The 25,650-nt window shown below is 43.4% G+C and overlaps 1 protein-coding gene and 1 long non-coding RNA gene across 4 annotated transcripts in view; both read left to right on the top strand.

Moving 5' to 3' along the window:
* Positions 1-4,734, top strand: part of LOC107079384 (uncharacterized) — a 34,736-nt gene extending 30,002 nt beyond the window's left edge. Inside the window, exon 3 of the long non-coding RNA XR_001480346.2 lies at positions 4,402-4,734. This is a non-coding gene — a long non-coding RNA (uncharacterized lncRNA). The remainder of the gene's footprint in view (positions 1-4,401) is intronic.
* A 1,696-nt stretch (positions 4,735-6,430) lies between these two features.
* tjap1 (tight junction associated protein 1 (peripheral)) overlaps positions 6,431-25,650 on the top strand; it is a 65,202-nt gene continuing 45,982 nt past the window's right edge. Inside the window, exons 1-2 of one of the 3 annotated variants that reach the window (XM_015363053.2) lie at positions 6,431-6,770; positions 7,067-7,209. The gene's annotated coding sequence lies outside the window, so the exon portion shown is untranslated. The remainder of the gene's footprint in view (positions 6,771-7,066; positions 7,210-25,650) is intronic. The other 2 variants (XM_006638673.3, XM_015363054.2) reach the window with 2 other exon arrangements.

Below are 25,650 nucleotides of genomic sequence, written 5' to 3'. Positions count from 1 at the left end.
GCAGCTCGGGGAATGTCAGACTGACCAACCTGTCAGCGCCGGTCATAAAAATAGTCGTGTCCCCTCGGCCCCCAGGCCTCGGAAGCCAGCTGCCTCCGCAGCTGCAGGCCAGTAATCAACCAGGACAAGAAAGGACGGCTTAAGCGCATGTTGCTGATAACCGAGGGGACCTGATAACAGGCGACCGCCGGTCAAGACAGCCAGCCAACTGCTTGTGGGCTGATGAATGGGTGCCGACACTGGAGGTGCAATCTGGGCTGCGTTCTCACACTTTCTAGGTCCACAAAAAGCCAGATACACCCAGATAGACAGACACAAACACCCACACACTCACGCCAGGGCCAGTTTTCCCAGAAGCCCATCACCCTAGCGGAATGTTTTTGGACTGTAGGAGGAAACCAGAGCACCCGGAGGAAACTCACATACGAATACAGGAAGAACAACAGGGCTTCACACAGACAGTACCAGACCACACAGCGCTGGGGCCCTGGGTTCAATTCCGGACCCGGGGCGCTGTCTGCATGGAGCTTGTTTTTTCATGTTCATGTGGGTCTCCTCTAGGTGCTCCAGTTTCCTCCCACAGTCCAGAGACGAACTGGGAGGTCAGCTGGCTTCTGGGAAAACTGCCCCTGGGGTGGTGCTCTGGCTCCCCCATGACCCTGCGTTGGAAAGCTCTCAGAAAATGGCTGGATGGGAAATGACAACGCAACAAGAAAAGATACCAAAAAAATGAACAAACAGAGAGTGGGAGGTCACACAGAGCGGACATCTCACTTCTTCCTGTAAACGAACGCAACCAAGCGTGATCTAAAAACACCTGAGGACTTCATCATTCAGGCTCATGGGATTCTTTTATAGCAGGTTAGACCCGCCGGCACACGCCTTCGATCGGTAATAACCCGGGGGCGGCCATCGTGGCGGAAGTGGGCAGCGTCACGTGCGAACGGTGCGGGGACCCGCGAGCCGCTCCCGTCGGCCCCCGTCCCGGGCGCGCGACCGGCGGGCCGCCGTGCTCGTGCGGAGCTGCGCGCGGGAGCGGCCCTCCGCTCGTCTCGCTCACACGTGCAAGACAGCAGCTCTCCGGCCGAGCGATTACAGCCGAGAGGGCCGTGTCGCGGTGCACAGCCCAGCGCTTCTTAATGAGCAATTAGGAAGTCATCTAAACAAGAAGTGATGAGGGAGCTTAATTAGACCATTCTGGGTGCGATAATAATATTTACACTGAACTCGCAGCATTTCGCATTTCAGAGGGCAGTGAAGCGCTCATCACAGAGGAAATGGGAGCTCTGAGAGAACACACGACATGATGTTCCATTTAAACGCAATTGCAAACGATCTCTTAATTACAAAACCTCTCAGTATCTGATCTCTTTACCCTATACATAATGTGAAAATTATGTAAAGAAGAAGCTTATTCCCTTTACTGCTACTTAAGATGAGGAAGGCCATAACGTATATAATTTTACCACATCTTTGCTTACTTCTCATTGAGATGTCTGTCGGGTTTAATTTTAGCAGCAGGTTATGTATGATACGTAAATCACAAGTCGGCTTCTTTTACAATTAACAGAAAAAAGCACCTTCAATTAACACTAGGTGTCATAAATTAATAAAATCTAGTCCACCTAAAAGGCACAGTCAGATTTATGCTGACGTGAAAAGAAAATATTTAGAAACGAAGTTGTAAATTCCATCTCGCACAGGAAATTGGCAGTTACTGTCAAGACGGGTCTCTTTCATTGTTTTGATATAGCAGATAAAAAAGGAATGGACATCTACATCATCTTCATATTTGAAATATACAATTCCATTAAGATGATGAATGTGTAAAATGTGTTAATATACTCTATTGAAAAGCCTTGAAGTTTATGGGATGGATTCTAGTTTCTATTCGCGTAATATAGCACAACACTTTCCGTGTCGACTAGCGCCCTCTGGTGGCCCACTCGTGTACTAAAGTACATAAAGCATCAGTATTGAGGAGAATCGCTGCCTTGGTTTTTAGGTTCGTAACATAAAAACATATTATAACTTTATATCTTTCAGCGAGTTTTCTTTTTTTACACGTTGAAAGGCTAGCTTCACCCGTAAACATTTTATTTTTCCTGCTGCTCCCAAATTATTTTTTTCCATAACAAACTCTGCTCACAAAATACTCTTCGAAAACTCCCAGCTGACAAATTAGCATGAGATAAGGGTTTGTATTGTAACGAGGCTCATGCTAGATATTACAACACTAAATCAAAAATAAAATAGTTATTTTATGTAGCTTCTAACTTTGAATAGCCCTGACTCTTTAATGAATTCTCAGCATCTTCTTGGTGTCCTATCTTTCTAACATAATTAGGATCAGTGTTTTTAAGTTGAAAACGTTTTTTTTTTTAGTTTTAAAACCTGTTTTAACACGATAGAGAAAGAAAAATTAGCATCTGGTTCTGGAAACAGACAAGCTAGACGTCGGTTAGGCCAAAGCTAAATGTCTGTAGAGTAAAAATATCCTAATTTTAATGGCGTGTGCGTTTACATTTACAAGTTTATCAGGGTGGTGGAAGTGCAGAACAAAGTATCCAGCCGTGATCCTGCAGACGATACCCTGGTTACTTTCAAGAAACAGCCGGATGAGATAATAATAATAATAATAATAATAATAATAATAATAATAATAATAATAATAATAATAATATTTGCTTATGCTGATGCTGGGATCAGTCAGCTACTAACTACCAAACAGGCTTGAAGGATCAAGTGGTTTTCTTCTCATTTGTATCCATTATGTTCCAATGTTATACAGCTGAGTGCTGTGAAAGTCTTTTTTGGTATGTGTTTAAACGATGTGGCTGAAAACCCACAGTCAACGGCAGGTTACGTTTGCTCTATGACTGCAAACAGATTTTGTAGTCACTGATAAAATGTCAGTCTCTTAAATCCACATGACCTCAAACAGCTCCGACATGTAGTGTCATGTCAAGCATGCGCTTGAAGCAGGATTCAGTATTTCCTGCTGGGAAACTGACGTGACTGCCTTTGTCATTTTCAAGACGCACTCTGTAGCTGGTGGCTGTCTGTAGACCTGCGGGAAACAGATCTGGGAAGGAGACTTATAGGAATTCGAGACAATGCTGGTGTGACTTGACTTAAACCTCAAAATGTTCCTGTCACACCGCTGCAAAGTGTTGTTGTGACAGGACTGCCCAGGAAAGAAAACGGCCAACCATTCAAACGGTTCAAACGGCGGTTTTAGAGAGAGTGAAAGCTGTCGCCATTCCCTGCCCTGGCTGTAACGCTGTTTTGAATAGATGTCGAGGTCACGACAGGTGCGCTGCTAGCGTGTTTCAGCTCCTAGCGAGGGGCTGAGAGCGAACACATGCCGTCAGCCAACTCTTCAGAGACTGTCCACCAGCAGCGTGTCTCTCACAGGCTGTTGTGACCCACAGACTCTGTTTACCCAACACATCGTGCTCTCAGTATATCCTGTGAACTGTTAGGAACCAAAAACATGATACCAATCACAGAAAAGTAGCAATGTGTTGTTTAGATTATGATTGCTCTGGGCAATCAAGGTGATCCAATGGTTAGCTTTGTTGCCTTGAAGGGCTGGGGCTCTGGGTTCAATTTCAGAGCTGGGGTGCTGTCTGTGTGGAGTTTGCACGTTCCCCCATGTTTGCATGGGTTTCCTCCAAGTGTTTCGGTTTGCTTTTACAGTCCAAAGACATACTGGTAGGTTCACTGGTTTCTAGGAAAACAGTCCCTGGTGTGAGTGTGTCCCTGCTTGTGTCTGTGTGTCTGTTCTGGGTGTATCCTGCCTTAGACTGTTGCCTGCTGGGATAGACTCTGGCTCCCCCAAGATCCTGAGCTGGAATGAAGAGGGTAAGAAATGGATGCCTGTTTGATCTGTTAGAACACCGTTATTAAAATAAAAGTATAATATTCCTCGCAAGTGGGGAAATATGTGGCGCTATTCAATTTATTTATAACGGTTTACTTTTGGCCTTCATTCAGGTGCCCCATTCAAATTGAGAAATAGTAGTTCTGAAATGCAGGAGAAAATCCGTTTCTTAAGGATGTTTAATTTTGCTTTTTTAACAAAATATCTCTGCCTTTTGAGGAACACCGGAAAGGTCAAATTCCTGCTTTAACACCAGTATATATTGGAAAAAAAAAAAAGAAGAATCCTGCCTGGCGCAGATTTGCAAACCGTCCCGCTGGGCGTAATTGAAAATCCTAACCCACGTGCTTCTGTTGCTCATTGCCAAGACCCAACACTAGCCGCTCCAGCTGGGAGGATTGGACGGGATTTATTTTGATGAAGAACATTCATTACGGTGCGGGTTTTTTTTTTCTAGCAGGTGACGCTGAAAATTGTTGAAAGTGGCCTTTTCCTCTGTGTCTTCCGTTCTAAAGTGGGAAGCCGCAAGCAGGCTCTGTGTGTGCCGCCTGCAGCCTGCCTATGACACCGCGAGCTCCTGTACTGGCTGACCCCGAGGGGCGTCACACTGAGCGGCCTTCTGCTCGGCGGTCCACCGTCTGGAGGCGTCACGAGCAGGCTGAGCACGGGCCTGCCCTGCGAGTCCTCCCACCTCTCTCTCGCAGCAGGATCTGGACACTGAGGGAAACATCTCGTTTGCAGGAATTCAAAGTGATTTTTGGGGTTATTTGAAAAATAACCAGCCCACCCTTCAGCACAGCCGGGGTCAGTGTTGACATGACGCTGTCCACTTTGGAGCACTTTGATTAAGAGCCTGAATCTTGTGTAATTATTTTTAAAGGAAAACTGTTGCTCAAAATTCACTCAGTGCTGCTGGATGTCATGTTTCATGTTTCCCTGCATTGTCTCTTGCGGAGCCTTTTTTATAGGTTATTTTATTTACTATCCACAAGTTGTTTGGGATGGCTGACAGAAAAGTAATGTCACTGATTGACCTCTACATCTAATTTTTCCAACGAGGCATCCCAGTTACTACTACAGGGGCTGTTGGCAATGCTAGCAAACATGTATTGCCCTGCCTTTCTTCTCTGTTAGTTAAACATTAAGGCTCAGAAAAAAGCTTTACAGTTCTAAAAACATACCCAAACAACACAAAGACTAAATTAATGTCCAAATTCTGAGCATGTTCTGGAAAAGGAGCCATACTGATAATATAATACTGAAAGAACACAGATCACAGTAAAGATGAGAAACCAAGAGATAACAAAGGGTTCTGATAGAATCGATTCAAGAAAGAGTAGGATCAGATTGCCTTTGACTTGCCTATAGAACTGGAATCTGTGTGATTTAGTCTGATAAAATTGGAATCAAAAAGTATCCTACAACAATAGAGAATCGGCAGAGCCTGTGTCCTGGAAGGTACTGGGTTTTGTCCGTGTCCAATGTGAACTGGCCTCAACTGGGAACTCACTGTCATCAGAGGAGCTCATGAGCTTTCTCCGTGTTGTCAGGTGTGACCTCACTGAGGTCTGGCTCACCTGAGCCCTGATCACCACCCCAGAGCCAGAAAAAAATCCATATATGAAATCAAACAGACAGATCAACAGATTACTCATCACTGGTGACCAGGCGATCGCTACTACTGAAGCAGACGACCGTCACAGTATGACCAATAAACACTTGGAATCAATATCTTCATCTGGAGAATGGTATAATTGTGAACCAAAGATACACTGTATTGTAGATTCTTACCAACACAATTTAGACATTTGAAGATGGCATTTTGATGGTATTAAAAAACATTCATTTAACCATTCTGTCATTCTTAAGGTACCCTGGTCTCTTCCTGCTGAAAGTGGAGCCACCTGTTGTCTAACTGCATCATCCACTACACGGTCAGGAAACACCCTGGACAGGACACCACTCCATCATGGGACACACACAGACACAAACACTCACACCAGGGCCAGTCCATCACAGGACACACACACTCACACCAGGGCCAGTCCATCACAGGACACACACACTCACACCAGGGCCAGTCCATCACAGGACACACACAGACACACAGTCTGGAATTAACCACAGGGCCCCAGCACAGCTGTGCAGCAATGCAGCAATATTTACTGTGACCCCTCCATGCTGCCCCCTCCAAGAATAAAAACCAACGCAGTGAAAATGACAAGGGTGACTAGGGCGGGACACAGCATGACCAATGAAAACAAAACTCTTAACTTGGGTCTAACTAGTCTTGGTTTCCAAGACAAGGAATTGTTAGGATCTATAGGCGAGCCGAAATGGACCATGTCATGATCCGGAGATGGGAAGGCGAATCTTTTCTGCATCACACACGCACCAAAAAAAAAAACCCATACATCACAGGATTACGGGAAATCGTTTTAATTGCAGATTCTCCGTGTTACGCATCGGCGGCAGGTACACTCTCAGAAGAGCCTCCGCTTCCCCGCCGGCATCCCAGAACACACACACACACACCGGCGTCAGCGCGCGCCGTGCGTGGGGATTCCTGAGGATTACCCGGCGTGCCCCGCGGGGGAAGATGGCGGCAGAGGCGCAGGGAAGGAGATAAACTTTATCCCAAAGCGAAACAGCCGAAACCGGGATAGCGGATCCGGGCGGGACTGGGCAGGCTGGAGGCGGGCGGGTAGGGCGTGTGACCCGTCCGGTGAAATACAGCGGCAACAGCGGGCGACAGAGGCACGGAAACTTGCCCGGAGAAGGGATGTTGCGCTATGTGGGGTGCCAGCGGATAAAGTTTATTATCCCGGACTGAGACTCGGGATTGAATTGGAGTCTGCCCTCTCACCCTTTGGAAAGTGCTGAGGTAAGAGAGGAAAACTGTCTCGCGTTGAAGCTTTTGTGGTAAGCGGTACCAAAAAAAAAAAAAAAACACTCATTCGAGTGCGGCTTATCTACGAAACCGGCTGGCCGGATCCGGGGAGCCGAACCGAACCGAGCCCGAATCGCTAAGAAATTCAAATTCACGGACAAACCTCGGGGAAAATCGGTCAACGGCAAGCACCGAGGCGTGCACGTATGCCCCCTGTTTTGCAGTCACAAAGGGAGCCACCCTGTGATTTTTTTTTTATTTTATTTTTTTGCCGTTGATCTTCTGTGAAGCGTGAGAAGCCGCGAGTGGGTCCGAGGAATTCGGCGGAGCCCTGCGGCGCTCGTCTCGCCAGCACCGCTGCACGGAGCAGTGCCAGAAGTATCAGCCATTAATCACTCCCGAAATCAACAACTGGTGTGTGGTGAAAGTGCAGGTGAATAACAGTTCTCAGAATATGCGTGTCTGCACGGCTATAAACGAACAGCGAGAGAAATATTCAGCCTTAAATGCACGCGCATATAGCCGCAGACATTGTTATATAGATGCAAGTGCATGTGTGTTTACACAGGTATTTGTGCATGCTGAATGCTCCTGCTTAAAACTCCTTTTTTTTTCCTAGTTGAAATCCCCAGACCAAAAGGACTATTTGTCGGCTTATTTAAATTTGATCACATATAGTTTAACTGCAGTGCATTTACAGCTGCTTACGATTCTCATAATTAATTCATTACGGTTTGGCTAATGCAGAAGTGTGTGGCTGAAGATGAAACGCAATTCGCGTTATCCTGCTGGGAATCCTACACTTAGCATTGAAAGTAAACCTGGCGCGTTTCATTTGAATAGCCGTCTGAACGTGTTGGTTTCTTCGGGGTGAGGCTAAGGTACTTTTATTTTTTTCTCTCGCGTGGCTTTTATCCCCGGGTTATTTGTGCATTGCCTGTGTTTGGTCTGAAACTAGAAAGTTTAATACTGTTGTAAGTGTCTCCATTCCATTTTTGGAATGATCGAAATATTTGTCGGGGAAATGTAGGACTTATGTGTTTGAGTTGGAACTAGAACCGACTAAGACTCCTGTAAGGTAGTAGATAAGCTTCGTGGATGTGTGGAAATGACTTTAATCGATTTGCATATTTTGGATTTGCATTTGCAAATTGAGTCAGCTGTTATGGTTTCATCCCGAGATTAACTAATGTTAGTAATAGCTACTGAACAAAGTGCACTGGTCTGTACCGTTTTACACAGTTCATCATCTTAAGATGAAATTCCCCACTCGGTGATGAGCTCATGAAAGTCTTGTAATAATGTTTCGGTCTGGTTGCTGTCATGTCTCAAAGGAAACACTGAACTTCACACTGGGTCAGGAGTGAGACAGCACACGCGTCTATCGTCTCCCTGTCTGGTCCTACAATACGTGGTCCTGGTTTCTGTAGATGTGTTATGATGTCTTGTAGAAAGGTCAGCTTGTTTTTGATGTGTTGCACTGGTGTGAATTGCTTGTGAAAAGTTTTCTTACCGGTTTCTGTAATTATACATCTCTGAATACTGTAATAGATTTTAATAGCTCATTCTGAATAAATTCCCATAATAATCTATCAACATCTTTATGTCAGGATGTTTTTCTTCAGAAAATGTAGAAACTCCCACTACTAAAGTTGAGAACATGTTTTGTACTATGTGCTATTGCTGTATAAAGGGCTGAAGTACCCAGAAGCCCAAGGTAGATTCATTTGTGATGAGTGTGTAGGCTATCAGATGATGATTCATGCATATCTTGTGTGGATCATCAGTATGAGCAAAGTTTTCAGCCAGTTGCGTCATATCGAACAAATTAAGTAAGATTTGGATTATAGAGGCAACTCAAGCGGTGCAGTTCGTGATGTTTTAGAGATGGATCTTTTAAAAACAGATTTGAGAGGCAAGCGTGAGCTGGTTCTAGCAGCAGTTATGAATACATGTGCTGGGTTATAAAATATGCATCCTGTTTCTGTCAACTTTAATCCCATCAAGTTCATTATATAGTTGCTGTGCAGTATTTATTGGAGGTGCTTTAGTGTCCTTAATTGGAAGTCATTATGGGGATGTAAAAGTGTGAATAAAATCATAATCTACTAGTGTATGGCCCAGCTGCACAGGTAGTGCGTCCTTTACTGGACAATGTTTTTCAGATATTGCACATGAATCCACAGAAATTCCAAAGTGTTGCGATCTTAGTATCAGTATCTGTTTTCACCTTCGTCTTTTGAAAAGGTCTCGCTTCTTAACCTGCAGAGCATGGGTTCTTCTAGAGTTTTACTACAAAGTCGTTGTTGCAGGTTAATGAATGTCTGCATTTTTCATGAGTCATCAATCTGCACCTGCCAGACATCATTGAGAAGCAAGGAAGGGCTTTTTTCCCCAGGAGCGGAGAAAGGAGCCTCAGTAACTAGTATGTGATTGAGTGGCGCGCTGACTGCAGCACGGGCAGGACTTTTCTGCTGGTGTCTGTTTTAATAAAGGGTATCCGCCTGCCGGCTGATGCACAAGGACACATCCTCCGAAGCTCGCTTCCAAGGCCTGCTGTTTGTACTTAGCTTCCCTTTAAATCTCCATCCTGGAAAAGATGGGCTCAGGACCCAGACCAGACCAGCACGAACAAGTCTGTAGCTTGTTCGTGCTGTTGGGAACAGGTTATGGCAATATAGAATATGCCTTGTATAGATTTTCTTTAAAAAAAAAAGCCACTTGTACCTAATTGAATGAGTTGCAGACAGCTTGATATTTAATTCATGGCTAAAATTAAGCTTAAGGATAGCAGTGATTGTATGTTCGGGTTGATGATCACGTCTTTCTTTTAGTGTAGGATTTTAAAGATTGCATGGAATAAATGTCTTTAAATAAGATACAGAGACACACCTAAGAGATTTACTGAATGAGTAAGAAATCAAAGGTTAGATGCTGAACTGTGATGCTGGCTGGAGATAACAGGCTTTTAGACTTTCCTTCATTCAAGCTTGCACTTTGCATTCTTGAGCTCTTAGTTTAGTGGAACCTGTTAATTGAGCTTGTAACTGCAGCTCTGCTCTGACCACTGTACCAGAAACATGTGAGCTGCTATCAGCTTTATAAATAAAGGAAGAAAATGCCTTGAGCAGACATTACACTGTTCTTTAATTATTGTACATAGTTTTAGCATTGTAAAGATCTTTCCCTCTTATTTTACTCAGGACTTTATTTTACAAGGAAATGTTTGCCTCTTCATAGGGTCAGAGATAATAAAACCTTTAGTAAATTAAGAAACAATCGCTAAATGTGTGGGAAGTCCATTACTTTTAGAATTCAGAATTCTTCCTTAAAGGATAGAAAAGGACAATGAAAAGGGCTAACAATGAAGATATTCAAACCTACACTTGAATCCACTTGTTTTCTGTGTACTTAGCACCTTCTTATAGAAAACCACTTGGCTCAAAAAGCCTGTAATATGGGGTTCAAACTGCGCAGATCCTTCGGAGAGCTCGTCTAGAACAGAGTATTCTGTCTGTACTTAGGCACTTGACTCTAGTTTCTGTAGGTGAGCAGTAGCTTGGCTGAGCCTCACGCCGAGGTCTTTCCAGTGAGACATGGCTGCTCTGTACAGGGGCTTTTCCCTTTGAAAGCGCGGCTGTTCTATCTATCAAGAATCCGCCCCCTTCTAGTATCTCCCGTGCTTCTTGCGGAGTTTGAAATACCGGGGCGTGTCGGCGTCAGGCCTTCCTTTACCAGTGTGCTGTCTACCGCTGGGCTGACCGGAGTCTCCCTGCCCTGATGTCGGCCTGCTGCTCGTCTAAGCAGGGAGCTGCTTCTGCGCCCTCCGTCGGCCAAGATGGTGGCTGTTAGCGGTGTCTTAAAAGCCTGGCAGTTTCTCTTGTTTTTGTGCTGCTGCCTATGCAGCAGGAAATCCAGGAAGGCCATAATTATGTATTTAGAGCTGGTTAAAAATTTGGTTGTCTGGATTCCGTTCTGCTGAGTCTTTTACATAAACAGTCCATAAAAGGTGCACCTGGAATATTTGGCACGCGTGTCGATTTTTTTGTTTTGTTATGCTTATAACAATATTGTATTCCCAGAAAAAAAAAAGGAGAAGAAAAACATGGCTTGACTACTACAGCTGCCCCCGCTGGCCGGTGCCCAGCGAGCCCTGCCAGCAGACTGCCCCGTCATGGGTGAGCCTCAGACCAAGAGCAGGCCAGTGTCTCCCAGTCTGGCCCAGACAGGTGCTTCGTTTCCGACCCAGCCAGACGGCGTGGCCGTGTGAGCCAGGTCCCCGTCACCTGCAGACGGACAGACGATGTTCAGCTTTGACTGGTGCATGAATCACTTCTGCTTGTGCGTTAGTTGAAGCAGCATCCGCTGATGGAAAGGGTTTGTCAGAGATCTAGTCCTTGTTATTCATGAGTGCTTCAGAGGCCTGCGTGCTGAATGTACTCAGGGTTTTACAGGCTTGGAGATGGTCGTGAAGGCATCCGTGCAAATTAATGGTTTATCTCTATGTGCTATATTGAAGATGAAAGAAGCACTAGCTTTCTTCTGATCTCTGTGTGCACGAATACAAAAGTCAGTCCAGGCAATCAGTGCTTATATTTATATAAGTGCTGTTAGCACTGTAACTATTGACAGGGAAAAAAAAACCTTGATAGTGTAGAGCTGTTTTAGATCTTTTTCTACAGATTTCCTGTAGAGGTAGAGTGGTGCCTTCACTTGATGCCCTCCCCTCTCATTTCATTCTGAGACGGTTTTGTAAATGAATGATTACAGGTTCCATTCAGTTGCGTTTCCCCCATGGGAAGCTCTCTGAAGTCCGTCTCCTTGTTTCTAATTCACTGGCTCTGTCATTTCCCTTCAGAATGAGAAGCGCTGAGCAAGAATGCCTAGGAGGTTGTAAGAGGGCCAGATATATGTTTTTCCAAAGCTACGATTGAAAAGGTCGTTGTTTCTGAAATGACAGAGGAATGATGAAAGCCAGACTCTGGGAGGACTGAACTGCGGTACTTGTCACTCTTTAAATCGCTTTGGTTTTCAGCAAGGCGATGCTTTCCAGCATTTCCACTTCATGTGTTCAGGAAAGAGTCTTACAAATAATGCCAAACAGTAATTCTCAAAAATGTTCTTGAAGCTAAGAATGGAATGATTGCTAATGCGTCTATTAGTAGTAGTCGTAGGAGTAGTAGTGCTCCCTGTTTAAGTTATAACACGACTTACTCCATTGCTGCGAAGTGACCTGGTATGACTGTTGAAAAACGATGGGAAGCAATAAACACATCTTCTTAGGATTAGCATTTCCATATCCAATAATACTCTGTGCTTTTAGGGATTTTAAGCTCTGATTTCTGTGCAGCATCAGAAGCACTTGGAAGATTCTCTGAGGGTGTTATTTTAAACTTATGAAGGCAACTATATGATTACTTGTCTCATGGTAGATGTATAGCTGGGACTGCTGTATTCAAGAGGGACAAATGTTCAAAGAGTCTATTAACTTGTCGATGTTGATCTCGCACAGACAGTTCTCCTGACCTCCAGACTGGAGATATGGCTGCTGATAGCCGACACATTGTGTTGGGTTTATATCCAAAGCTCTTAAGAGCCCTGGAAATTATAGTCTTTTGTATGTGACTTTCTGAAACTACAGGAAAGGACAATTCTTTCATTCTAAGATCTGTGTGGAATTGTGAATGGCTTAGATTGGTCTTCTCTCTTGAAATTCTGTCCGTTTCTCTTGCAAGATTAAATCATTCCCGATGAGACTTTTTGTCGCCCCAAATCCTTTCTTTATTTGTTGTGTAAAATTGTTCTCTGTGCTCTGGTGTGAAAGTATATTTCCAGCTTGATCAAACTGCCTCTTGTCCTTTTCTTGCTATCTTGATGTTTCTTAAGCGTGGTCAGCAATAGGCGCTGTTTTATATTGAAGGTTAAATGATCTCTAATTCTTGATGCTTCTACAGTGTAGTTTAACTGCCAGGAACAACAGGACTGTGGACTGTCCTGTGTTAGAAAGATATTTTAAGTATTTGTATTTTAAAGTTTGCATGAATTAAATGTTCTTTAATTGAGTCAAGACCTTATAGTTATTTCAGTGCCATGTGTTCGATTTTTCAGCCATTCCTGCTTAGCGCAGAGCTTTTCGGGAGATTGTACCTGTTCATGCCGTCTGCAGAGAGGAATGTGAAATAAATCGTCTGCTCTGGGCATGCTGCTCCCCGTTTTTCTCTCTTCTAAACTCTCTACAGGTGCTGCTTCAGTCCTCTCCTGTTCTCAGCTACTGAAGCATGGCCCTAGAAAACAGATTTGTTTTTTCCTTATCCTTCTCTTCTCCACACTTCCCAGTCTGCTGCAGCACACACAAGGGGCTTAGTGTAAACTGAGCCCCTTATCCAATGGGGGAGCCCTGGGGAATTGAAATGAGGAACGAAAGGGGCAGCCTCCTGTCCCGTGATGTTCCAGTCGTCTCCGTGAACGGACTTCCCCTTCCCTCTCGTGCTGTTGAGTGCTTTCCCAGCATTCGCTCCTTTCCTCTTCTGGTCCTGCAGGAGGATTTGCACCAGCAGCTTTTGTTTTAAATTCCCACGTCGTGATCTATGTTCCATTAGCGTCTGCTGGATAATTTCTGACAAACAGCACCAGCCTTTAAATTAGCTGCCAAATGTTCATCTTTCCCGAGAGGTGGAGATGCAGTCCTGTGATGAAGACAAACTAGTGCTGTCTGCGTGCCCCGCGGCTAAACTTGTATGTGTGCACACGTGTGTGTCTGCGGTGTCGGGTTTACGGAGCAGAGCTCCGACTTCACGCCTAGGTAACAAATATTCTCTGTCCCCAGGCTGCAGATCCCGCCATTACTGTCTGCTGGTACATTAGTTACGTCCCTGTGCTGTGTACCCCGTAGTGTTTTATTACTGAATAAGTGTATGGTTTCTTAGTTTGTAGCTGTTTGCTGCAAACTCGGAGGCTGCTGTATGTGACATCCAGCCTCAACGTGTGTGCATTTGGAAACCGAGCAATTGTTTATTCCCCGATTGAGAATTGAATACAAATTGCTGAACCGGACACAGCTTTGTGCCCCAAGAGGTTTACTGTGCAGTCATTTGTTGTTCGGAAATGTAAGTGTTGATTGTCATTTTTCTGAGATTTCTTCTCATTAATACTTTTACCAGTTTATAAACTAACTGCTTCCCAGAAGGCTTCTAAGGCAGCACAAATCTTACATTTCCCTTTGTATTTTTATGTTTCATTTGCACCTGTAATCTCAAGAACAGTTATATAGGAAACTTCTTTTTGTGGCAGTTGGATGTTGTACATTACCTTTTCGAGGGTGCTTGGAGAATTTAAAATTCATGTGGTATAAAATGCGAACATAAACTTGCAGTGGAATGGTCCTGTGGGACAGATGTTGAAAGAACCAGATGTTTAAAATACAGTGTGCAGGCTTTGAAGAAATCGGGCACAACGGTTTTGCTCCGTTACTTTTGCACGGTGTTCACTGTTCTCTCCCAGTCATGTGGGAGACATTCGCTGCAGCAGCATTCATTAAAGAAAATGCAGCAATGCTGCCAAAACTGTTCAGCTATCCTTAATGTTTTTGTTTTTGTCTCCGGTAGGCCAAATTAGTCAAAAAGGAATCATATTACATCTGGTAAATGGCACAGCAGGTTGCTCCTGGGCACCAGAAGCACATAATGATGACAGTTCCAGTGCTGTGATCGTGCTCTTAGAACATTTGTATTCAAATGCAGCTGTTAGTTGTTCTCGCAGGTAATGCGAACGAAGGGATTTCTGATGTTGACATTCCTTCTGCTGTGTGTCATTTGCTGCCCAGTCGTGTTGTAGAACCCAGCGCTGGCTGCTTCAAGAAGTGGCTGAATGCGATCGGAAGGTCACTTCCATACTAGCAGGTCAACGGACTCAATGAGTGGATGTGGATGAGCTTTTTAACGTTCAACACTTTTGAGCTGTGCATCTTATTGATGGGTAGTGGGTATGTCAGATCTGACGGCACTCTTTTGCACCACATATCTAGATGATGAGTTACTAATATGAATTACATTTAATATATTAAATCCATATTTTTGATTTAGGAGCTCACATAGGTTTATATCTGCTGAAAAAGTAAGTAAAGCTGTTCTATTGGCTGTGTTGAGTGAAAGTGCATTTCATTGTCAATTAGCTGATCAGTGCCTATTATGAAATAACATGAGTTGGTTGAGTAATCAGAGCTTCATGCATATTCCTTTCATTCATTTCCTCTCAATACTTTCGTGGAGCTTGGTTCTTTTCCTATTAAAACATTTTTTGTTGATTTGTGTTTCAAAAGGCTACAAGCCTTGTACATCCAGCATTAGGTAATCACTGCTTTGTTTTTCCATTTGTATCTCATATTAAAAACCTTTGCACTGGTTAACGCTTGTAGAATCGAAATCGGTTTTATGTGATGTGCAGCCACAAGTAGGAGATAAAAGTCTGCTTTAAACTCGCCGGTTGCACCTCGGACAGGCAGGTTTCAGCTCAGTACTCACAGCTGTAAAATGAAGGCTGTTCCACAGCCATTGCTTCAGGGCTTGAGTTTTCCTCCTGAATCCATTGTGCCTGGCACTTCATCTTGTGTATTGTACAGCAGGACTCCTTTCTTCAGGGCTTTGTTGTTCATTAGGTATAGATGTATAACTTCCAAGCAAGTCAGGTAGCAGTTCTGTTTTTGTTCTTTTGGCATTTCGGTGTGATGCTGATTAAGTTATAGTTTTTTTTATTAAATCTAAAATTTTAAATACAGATTTAAAAAGAATATAATGCCCAGCATCTTAATAAATATCAGCATGTTTATAATGTAATTAAGATTTTTTTTCTGTAGTCTTTAGTCTCTAATGCTATATGAAACACCTTCTCATAACTGTAGCTGTGGACAAACTGTGCTGTCAAGCTCTCACGTTATGGCTTGTAGTCAGAGACTCAAAGTGAATTTTAAATCGGGAGCCCAGTTAGTCGAGTGGCTTCACCCGAGCTAGATCAGAGTGCTTCTGTTACAATGTCACCGTATCATCTTTGAAACCCTCTCCAAAAGTCGGCCGTGCTTGTCTTGAAAGGTCATTAACAAAGAGGCAAGCCTGAGAGATAAACGCGCCGTTGAAGTGTTCTCTCACCTGATGAGCGAGCCGAAATAGCAGAGGGTATTGCTGATTTAATTAGAGTTCTTCTTCTTCACCTGTCACAGCCCGAGTGCTACATTAACGAATGCCCTCGTGAATTACTCCCGTGTCAACATTATGCCTTTAAAGCTAAATAACTCACTGTGGCTCCATATGGTCATCTGGCAAAGGGATGCGTCTGGCCAATTAATATTCTGTTGTCATTTTGGACCCAGGAATGTTATGGCAATTTCATATCTATGAACTCGGGGATGGAGGACGGTATGAAGCACTCTTTCCGCTCTCATCCTCTGAGTGCTGTAACTCATCAGCTGTGCCTTTCTTTCCATCTCCTGTGTGATTGCAAGCTTCGCAGCCTCTTCAGACCTTTCATGCAGCTGCCTGTGCCAGCACACCACCATGCTAACAGCCGTCAGTGGAGGAGAAGCACTGTCATTGGTCAAGGTTCCAAGGCAGGTTTAATTACGTCCAAGTTTGCTGCATATTTACTGTAAGTATGGTGGAGTGTTTACATATTTAAAACAGTTTCTATTTGAAATGTAAATACTGTGGTTTAAGGCAAGCCTTAGGGCTTGATTAAAGGAAGCCTCCAGCCCTGCCAGCAGTAACACAGCTGTAGCAAACCGTTTCCATTCATGACCAGGTTTGTATCGGGGATTGCTGGGTGAGTGGAAGTTTTGGTTGAGTCTGGATCTTAGGCTTTTAAGTTGAAGACCCAAGTGTAATTTACATGCCTGTTAGCAGGCGTGATGTTTAGATAGGAGCACTGGGAATTCACCGGGAATGTAATGGTTGAAAAGTAGATGGAGAGGGATTGAGCAGCTCTGGGGATTTCACACCTGCAAATGGCAGGGGACGTGGCTGCCATGAGCATTGAGGAACTTTTTTCTTTTTCTATTCCTGCCCACACGTTTGTCGCGGACGTGACAAACCCTTGGCCTCTTTCTCAGACCCTGTTCACACTTATTTGGCTGATCCTGGGCCGATTCAGATTGAATCCCGCCTCCCTTTCATACTTGCAGTTTAAGATGACCTTGCGCGTTCACACTTGCGACTGAAAAGCCCGCCTGAGTCTAAGCAGGCTGCTTTTCCGGAATGTAAATGTGCTGCATACAGAAGGGCTTGAGGAACATGTCAGTAAGGGGAGAGAACACCGGTACAGCAGGTTAAATAATACCAGTGTTTCATTTGCTGCAGCGATGTTGATACTGTATTGAAAATCAGACCACGTCGTGCATTCCCATGTTGTGTTCCTCACAGGATCGACCATATTTGGTTTTTGGTTCATGCGGCCTAAAAGCCAATTCACCCAGGTAGTGCGGATTAGGGTGTGTAGTGACTGTAACCACATGACCGCAGCGGTGGTGAAAACCGTGCTGGTGCGGATTCCTGATGCTGGTGGTGAGGTCCCGTTCCCGAGTGAGGGAAGGGTTGAGTGGACAGGAGGTTCAGGGGGGGTGCTAGCCCCCAGATCCAGGGGATGTTGTCCCAATCCGTGTCACGAGCTTCACAGCTGATCTCGGTTTCTGTCTGGAGCAGTCACTGCGAGTTCAGGTCGCTGAATTATTTCCCTTGTGACGGTACCTTAATGTCAAACAGCCGCATGCCTGCAAATGCTATTATGAGACATGTCGGTGAGGGTTACCATAAATGAGAAGTTTTAGCATATCGGTCTCTGGCAGATAGGAGTGCTCTACAAATATCCTGTAACCTCTTGCAGAATATGTGCTGTTTTTAAAATTGTTTTAAATTGCTTAAAACAGTGTTTAAAATTGCACAATTCCTGAATGAGCAAATGTATTAAGAATTTGTGCCAACTTTCAAAGTTTATTTCTGTTATCTCTACAGAGTGTCAAATATTAAAAGGCTGAATTTGTCAATTGAAAGCACTGTTTGCTTTCCAAATTCCAGGAGGTGCTTTTATGTTTCTGCGTGCTGGTATGTGTGGTGTCTGGCTGACATTATTCGCCAGCAGATCCCGTATGCTGTATTTAAGGTATACAAGTGAGCAACTCCTTTACCAAATAAGGGAGAACTTTGGGTAGGCCAGGTTGCTTAAGCCTGGAGTGGAATTTAATCAGAACATTGGAGTAAGATCCCTTCATCTTTTGAAAAATAGCCCAGGAACTTTAATGATCAAGTAGTGAGGACCTGAATGACGGCACTTTATACAGCATGGTGTCCCCTGTCACTTTACTGGGGAGCTGGTTTTAGAAATTCTTCTCCAGAAGGAATAGCGCCACCTGGTGGTCCACCAGCACCACTTGCAGCAGTATTTTGGTTTTCCTTTGCAGTCCCCAGTCCCAGAACCCAACTAGGCCCAGCCTTGCTTATCTCCTGGGACCTGGTGAGATCAGATTGCAAGGTGGTAACACTCTTACTGTCCTGATGCACATTAACCTGAGTTACCCTTACAAGCACCATAGAAAGGTGGAGCTGATAATTGTATAGAAATATAAATACATAGCGCTACTCTAGGCAGAAAAAGCAATGGGCTGCACTGTTGCATCCCAGAATCGGAGAGAGTGCTCTTTCTGGGGCACATACATGGTCTTCATCAGTTTGCAAGTTCACACGTTCCCTGTGCTGTGCACATAGGTTGTTAAGGATGCTGCATTTGTAAACTGAAACCAGAAAATACTTAGAATTGTGTCCATTTTGCAGGGTGTGCTTACTTTTTACTCATAGTCAATGTGGTAATGTATGGAGAGGCAAAATCCATGTTAACAATCCAGTGCTTTCAGCATAAGCATCTAGCTATGACCCTAACACTTTTTAATTCTGTTTTGAAAAGTATAAAGGTATGTGTTGGGGTCTGCAAACATTTGATCTGTTTATTTCAGAGAGAAATGTGTGATGTGTTGGTATGAGTGCAGTGTTTTAATGCTAACCTTAGCCTGGAATCAGCTTACACAAAGTGCCAAATTGGCATACAGCACAGTCTGAAACTAAGAAGCTTATTAAAAATAATGAGCACATGGAAAAGGACTGCAAAAAAATCTTATTTAGTAATGTAGCTCACCCTTATGAATGCGGTAGAATTAATGCTTTTTCTCAAGAATGACAGCATTGGGCTGAAAGTAATGACATATCTGTGATCGGGATCGAGTCCTTAGACCACAGGTCTGGTCCAGCAGAAGTCATTCACTGCAGCTGCTTTAGTGCCTATGAGTTGAGTTAGATATTATTCATTTTAATTAATCTTTGGGATTTAAGTTGTTTTGTTCTAATTATTATGCGATACTTTACCCTTCAGATCCCAGTATACTGACAATTTCATTATAGTATTTTTTTAAGAAGCTACGTTTTTTTGTGGTAATTACACATCCCCCCACTTAACTTTTTAGTGCATCTTCTTTACTGCCTAGCTGTCCTGCACACGGGCAGCGTGTCCAGGGTCTTCCTCTGCAGACAGAGTCAGTAAGGCTGGCTTTGACCCGCGCAGGAGCGGATAGAGAAGACAGGATTGTAGAAGGTGAGTTGGGCAGCGTTCAGTGAGCGCCAGGAAGGAGGCTGTTAATTATTTAGTTTACCAGTTACCATTGGGGGCACTGATACTTATATTTCTCTCTCAAAGCTGATTTAATTGCGTTCGTCTTAGCTAGCGGCTTGTCTGCTCCCTTCCTGACATTGCTCACTGGAGTAATCCCAAATTCTGGTAAGCTGTTTGGAAAAAATAATTTTCTTGACCTCTTTTTCTTTGTTATTATTCCCTGTGCTGTTGTTCGTTTTATAAAAGCTGCGTGCGTGGCTGAGAGCCAGGAGCTTTCTTTCTGAGCAACAGGTGCAGTGCGATCAGTCATCATTTGCAGTTTTTAATATGTTAATCTGCCCATCTTTCCGCACTCAGAAATATGTTGTCCTCTTTGCCTTGCTGTATTTTTAGTCTGACATTTAAAAATAAAAGATATCGGAGCCTGTGTGTACTAGCCATTCACCAGGTGAATGTTGTATGAACTGTACAGTATTGTATTGCTGTGTATGAGTTAATCATGGAAAATTCTATCTGTAATGTGTGCTTTAATACTTGATATGCCCAGTAGTTTTTGAAAGAAGACAGTTTTTTTTGTCTGTATGAAATAGGAAGTTAAGTGCACCTGGTTTGTTTGTAATGATGGTATATAATAAACAGGAAGTGGCTGATACTTTAAATACAGGTCTTCTATGCAGAAGCTGTTGTAACTATGCTTATTGTTCCAGTTTATACCCGAGGAAGATTAGCAACTATGAAATATTTACATTGATGTATTAAAAGATCATCAATGACTAGGTTCTGATGTTACATGCCCTGGGGTTTTTAAACAGATCATTTTTGGACACTAAACACTTTGGTTGTGAAGTTGCAGAGTCCGTGGTCGTAATCGGGAAAAGCAAAAATGGGATTGTGTTGATTCAAGATATTGTAAAGCGATTAGCTTTAATTTTATATCACATCAAATAATAGAGTCCACAAGTATGACCGAGTTAGAATGACATCTGTACAGTAAGTACAGGTTTAAAGCACTGCACATTCACTGCGTGTTATAGAAGTGCGTGGAGTTGAATATATAAGTCATGCATCCGGCAGTGCTGCTGTTTGCCACTATAGTTGAATACGTCCCTCATATATATATCTAGTGTATGAGATGCAGTAGTGAGCTGGGAGCTGAGGGTCTGGCATCTATTCAAGCAGATCTGGAAGCTGAATCACAGTGTTGTGAGAAAATGGCAAGCTTCGAGGGGCTTATTTTCTTGTGCTTCTTGTGTTTAATTTTAAAGTCAACTTTTGCCTCCCTAGGAAGTTTGTTTTTGAGGTGCTATTTATTAACTAATAATCCCTGTCTAAGTACCTAGTTCGGTTCAGACTTATGATTACAACAAAGGTTACAAATTGTAAGATCTCATTTAACCCACAAAGCTTGTTTGCTTTTCAGTGGCTAATTGATTGGAGGGTCTCCTCTGTTCCCATCTTAGAAGAAGCCCGAGTATCAGCTTCAGCAATGTGCCTGGGTAGCTTGATCCATGCTTCAACAGCACTGTGTGAAGAAATGTCTCCCCTGTATGATTTTACATACTCCACCCCATAGCTTCCATTTGTGTCCTTTAGTATGAGTTTAGATTGTGGCTCTAGAATGTATCTGGTTGCTCTTGTTTGAACTAATTCTTAAACGCCAGTCTGTTTTTTGTGGTGACAAAACATTTTTTGTATTTGTTATGCTTTTTACAATGATCACGTCCCTCTAAACTCTACAGTTTTAACTGTTGCCCTGGCATTATTTCCCTTTTTATTTGTTTATTGTTGGTGTAAATGATGTGTCCATGTACAAAATTGTAGCTTGGCAGTTACTTTATGCTCAGTGTTTCCCATTACATATTTCTAGTTTTTCTGCTTGTATCTATGCCTAATACTCTGCACTTGTGTGCAATATGTTACTTGTCAGGTATTTGCCCAGTCTTGAATTGTGGGTAAAGCTATTTGAAAGTCCAATTAAATCGGTATAAACTTTGGTGGTGGTGTTGATCTCATTAATGTGTCGTCATGTGTTGTTCTGCTGAAGTTTTGCGGTTTTGCCGATACATTTTTATTTGGGTTGCTCTTATGTTCTTAAGGCTAAAACCTCTAATCCCGAAATGTACATACAGCTTGTGGGGAATAGTAAGCTGGCCCTTTGTGGGTCTCGGCATGCTTTTACATTTAAAGGGAATGGTATACAGGTGACTCCAAAATTGAGGGATCTTTCCAAAATCATCGCAATTTTTTTACTCCATACCTCCATTCCTCCATACAGGACGTCTCCAGCTCCTTCAGCCTGCATCACTTGAGCTTGTGAACGGCTTCCTTCAGACCAGGCCTGGTCAATTCGATGGCTAGTGCTGAACATTGACCTTGCACCCCCAAACCATTTTGCAGCACACTTGGCGGTGTGCTCTCGGGCAGTCATTCACGACCGGCCGAAGGAGAGGAATTGGTTACTGTACGTACCCTGATATACTTCAGAATTCGTTTGTTTCTGATTTTTGACAGGAAGGCGCAGGATCGGAGAATGTAAAACAATCTCAAAGCGTAGCAGATCCATTTCTACCCGTTGCAGAAGAGATGATATCCCTTTTTAACATGAGCTCCAACTTGGTATGCTGAATCATACCGCTGCTGAGAGTCCAAAATCTCCACTTGCGTTTCATCCGCTCTCATCGTGTGGCCTCACTTGACTTTGCGAGTCAGTTAGTTGCTCTTTAGCAATGTCTTTTCTTATGTTGCCATGGAGCTCTCCCACAGCCTCCAGATCCATGAGGTCCACCTCAAACGGTAGTCTAGGAGATGTATCCTGTATCCTGATGATCTTAGAGGTTTCTGAAGATTCCTTGTTATTGCCCTTGGCTGTGAGTCATCCTCCTACTTATACTTTTATGCCCTCACCCTTGGGTTAAACGGTCCTCCATCCTCATCCTAGCAGAGTAGTAGTCATGGCATTATTCTTGAACTTCCTGATGATAGACATCGCACAAACCTGAGCAAGTGTTAAGGTTATTTTACAGCTGCAACAGCTTGAAACTGGTAAAGTTCAGTATTAAATTAATCATATTTCCTTTTGAATTTTAACATGACATTTTCAGCTGTTGTTGAGTATTTTTATCACTTTAATGTAAAACATGTTGATATACTGTTGACCTGCCTTTTCTTTGCTAAGCCTTTGTAACAGTTCATCAAGGATATGAGTAAAGTTGGAGATGTAGTTACTGAGCCAGTTTAGTTCCACTAGTGGCATTATTAGGTTTGAGCCTGCAATTTTTATTTTTGTTAATTGTGTTGGAGTTTGTCCATATTTTCCTCTAGGCTTGCTCTGTAATGATTTTTAATGTCTTCCTGATTTTCCCAGTCTGTTGCGTTACCCTCCTTGCCAACACTTTACTGGCACTTGAGCATAAATCATACTGAAAATTAATAATCTACAACACGCCACTGTTTTTAAATACAAGGCAAAAACCTCTGATTTAGTGTCAAATTAGGATGTAGACTGTAGGAAGAACCTTGGCAGACTTTCAATTTTGTTTCTGTTTTTAATGTTTCAGTTGTCTTTTTATTTTATTCAAACAACAACTATATAGTTCTTGTTGATATAGCTCCCATTTGGTTTAGAGTGACAGAAACATTCTCCTTCAGCTGACTCATTGTTGACATTACTATGAGAATTCAGGTAATGTCTTGGTACTGTAGGTGTATTTGAAATATTTTGCTTTTAGGGGATTGCAAGTGGTCCTGTGTATCAAGCTTGTGTCTGGAAATGTTTTAAGTGCCTTTTAACATATGAATGTAGTCACCTGATGGACGAGGTCTTCTGTGCTCTTCCCTGAAGAGGGATATCCCTTTCAACAACTCGACTTTGAGCTACAGTAGGTGAACTGTCCCATCATCTGAAGAAAGGGAATTGTCCCGTTCAGAAAACCGGTTTTCTTTCCTGGGTTGTAGGAGAAAAAGAGGTGATTGGGCTAGGGTCTCACAGGGCAGAAGTATATCGTGTTACAGAAACGAGTAGACCGTGAGGAACTAGGGGAGGAAACGACAGCAGCCTTTTCGCTCTGGCCTGATGTGTAGCGGCGTCGCCGCCCTCCCTGCGCATACTAGGGGCCTCTCCTTGAGCTCAGCCGGCTGGCTCTCGGTCGCGTGACGCCGGAGACCCGGGTTCGCGCCCAGGTAGTGAGGGACGGTCCGGCAGGGCGGAGTGCTGAGGGCACGAGCCTGCACAGGACCGCAGGGCGGTCACAGCCGGACCGCATGGTCAGCATTGGCGTGGGAGACTTCCAGGGCAAACCAGCTTGCTGCTGTAAGTGGTGTTTGTGAACCGGAAGGTGGCGCTCTTCCCTCCGGAATCGGTGTCCCAGGAACTGTCCTTCTGGCCGTCTCTATAATACTGAACTTCTCGGAAGAGTAAGGTTGTAAACGCAGGTAGTCTGGCTAAACTCCTGTGCTAGAATGGCTGCCTTGCGCCACCTAGGTGGTGCTGCTCGGTGGTGGGTGATGTGGGTCCTGTAAAAGCTGTGGCTCTTAGAAGTAAGCTGTTTGGGAATCTTTTGGGATGAATTCCCTCTTGATTTAGCCGGAGAGGCAGCGACTCTCTCCTGCCCCTGATCCGCGTCGCCCAGGAGCTGCTGCCCTTCCGTGGAACAGCAGGCAAAGCCTCTTTGGGATAATACTGCAAGAGCTGCACTGTGGAATTCGGGGAATTGTCCAGAATGATTCCATTGTAGGAATAGAAAATCCTAGGGAGAGGAGTGCGTATAGATGGAGGTGTATACAGTATGTACTTTGCTGTGAAGAACTGGTATTAATTGTGGATTTATTAGTCCTGGATGTGACTGTTCTGTTTCAAGGTTTGCTTTCAGTGAAGGTATGCCAACTTCTAGTGTTGTTGCTAAAGTTGTGTTAATGTGTGTTAAGTGGCAGGGCATAAAACGGAACTTAAATGTTTTATCGTCTAGGCTGTCTGTACTGAAACGGCTGTTTACTGCCATCTGTTCATTTGGGAAGTGCGCTCTTCATAGCAGCTGGGATGAGGAAGCTACGGAAAGCAGTACAGTAATTGAAAGGAGAAGAATGATTTTCAGCGGAATTGTCCTGACTCATGATACAAGTCTGGTCTGTTTTTATTTTATTAAGTGTAAAACAGGAAAGAGAGGTTTTGTTGGTTAGGGATATCATTTTAAAACTAACTGAAAAGATTAATTCATTTTGTAAAATAAAAGACATGGGGCTGTAGCTGAAACCAACAAGATGCAGTTTTTATAGGTGACTTTTGAAAAGTGTACCACTTAGTGGAAAATATATCTATAGCTCTATGTGGTAAAGATGTCCGTTAAGACATTACTGATTGGAGCTATAACACCTCTTTTTGCAGCAGGTTTATGGTATTCAATCACCTTATAAATTCATCATCTAATGTAACGTGTTTTCTGCTCATCCAAACCCTGATCCGTTAAAGTGAATAAACATTCACTCTCCTAATCATCATCAGTAGCGATGATTCAGCAATTTCCTTGTTGTAGAGGAATCATTTGATAACTTTACAGATGGATGTTATTGCGATCTAAAAGGTCCATGATGTCTTGGTGAATTTCTATAAAAACAGTAGGAAGTTCCTTCTGAAGGTAATGTACTCCTCTCTGACACCATGTTCCTAATTTTTCAGATCAACTTGGAGGAGTTTGGGGCAGACTTTTTAAAGACTGTATAAGGACCAAAGTGTTCTGTTGCTGTTATTTCCCAGGGCACCTAGCAGTTCCTACGCACTCTGACCTGATCTAACTGCAGTGCAAGAAAGGGCAAAGACTAGTAGATTGTCTGTCAACAGCAGTCTCTTTGAAAGGTTCGACATAATCATATCTCTTTTCGTGAAAGCGGACTCCTTCATTGAATCAACCTAGACACAAATCGTGGAAACCTCTAGGGAATATTGTACTATAATTCTAATTGATTTCCTGAGGCCCAATAAGACGCAAAGGTCGAAATGATCATTCATGATCATTTTCAAGATTTACATTTACTTTGGAAAAAGTTTTATATTTTTCACTTTGCAGTTTGGCAACTCTAGCTGATTTATTTTTATGACTAAACACAATATGTGATGTTGAAGGTGTGGGACTGTTTTATGGTTTTCATCTTCAAGGCTGCTGAGGTTTGGATTCCTTTGGATCACAGCCAGTTGTTTTGTTGGTGTGGAAAGGAAACCTAGTTTGCTGACACCACATATATA

This window comes from Lepisosteus oculatus, chromosome 17 (assembly GCF_040954835.1).
Source record: "Lepisosteus oculatus isolate fLepOcu1 chromosome 17, fLepOcu1.hap2, whole genome shotgun sequence".
Taxonomy (NCBI): Eukaryota; Metazoa; Chordata; class Actinopteri; order Semionotiformes; family Lepisosteidae; genus Lepisosteus; species Lepisosteus oculatus.
Note: the sequence above shows the minus strand (reverse complement) of the source record. Positions and strands in the feature narration are given on the sequence as shown.